General features: G+C 36.6%; 1 pseudogene; it reads right to left on the reverse strand.

Annotated features, from left to right (window-relative positions):
- Positions 1 to 376: 376 nt before the first annotated feature.
- The window catches only part of LOC119572619, a 19,284-nt pseudogene continuing 18,489 nt past the window's right edge, over positions 377 to 1,171 (reverse strand).

The raw sequence follows: 1,171 nt of genomic DNA on the forward strand, positions 1-1,171 counted from the left end.
AATCGGGTTAAAATTTTTAAAGACAAAGTTTAGTGGAGAAACATGAACTTTCTAAATAGCAAAACCCCCAAAAACTTTTAAAAACTTCCCCAAATCTTTTTTTGATGCACCAATTTAAGATTTTCCCCATATGATCACAAAAGTATGATTAAGTAAAAAACAAAGAAAAAAAAAGAAAAAAGCTTTTGTTTTTACTACAGGGGGCTTTTTTTTTTAAAAAAAGGGCAATGTTTTCCAAAATTCCGAAAAGGTTTTTGGCGGGTAAAACTTTTATAAAAGGGCACTTTTCAAGCAAAACTTTTCCATCTATTTTCATCCCAACCAGCTGAAAGCAGCATAAATATATGACAAAAAAAAATGTTGTATATTTTTTTATTTAAATTTTAAAATTTTGGGAAACGGGGAGTTTTTCTGACAAAGTTCAGGTTTTTGGTTTTTCCAGGTTTTTTTAGAGAACCTTTTTGAGCGTTTGGGGTTCTTCCTCTCGTACTCCTTGAGGGAGAATTACTGTCCTTTGATGAAGTTCGAGTTAACCCTTTGCTTGATTTTGGTCTTCCTTTCAACCCCCCTTCTTGGTTGTCTTTTCTCCCTATATCTTGTGAACCTGAAGGCATTGGACTGTTTTCTTTAGAGCGTTTGCCAGCAGGTGATGAGTTTTCCCCTGTTTTTTCCCCCTGGGAAACCGAGGAACGTCTTGGGGGGTTCCCTGAGAGGCACAATCTTTGACTGGCATCCCCGACCTGGTGATGGGGTGTTTGTCCTTGACCTACTGACTCTATTTGATTGGGTACCCCTGCCCTTGACTTGAAGTTTTTCCATCTCCTTGTCTACAAATCCAAATGGATCTGAAGAAGTAATCTTTTCATCCTTGGCACCTCTTCCTCTGCCTGAACCCTTCCTTCTTACTGTAACCCTGGAGGTACCTCTAACCTTTCCTCTTACAACTTGGGACTTTGGTCTGAGTGTGGGGCTTTCAAAACCATGGGTTTTATCTTCTTTGACTGGGATGCCTTGGGAAAAAAGTCGCAAAGGGGGAAAAAACCATATATGAAAATAAAACAATTTTCTTAAATTATTTTTCAAAACAAGTTTAAAACCCTAATATTTTTTTATACATTTTGGGGAAAAATATGTCTATTCTTTTTAAAAAAAGTAGTTTAAAAAAAACCCC

Source organism: Penaeus monodon, chromosome 4, assembly GCF_015228065.2.
Source record: "Penaeus monodon isolate SGIC_2016 chromosome 4, NSTDA_Pmon_1, whole genome shotgun sequence".
NCBI classification, from domain to species: Eukaryota; Metazoa; Arthropoda; class Malacostraca; order Decapoda; family Penaeidae; genus Penaeus; species Penaeus monodon.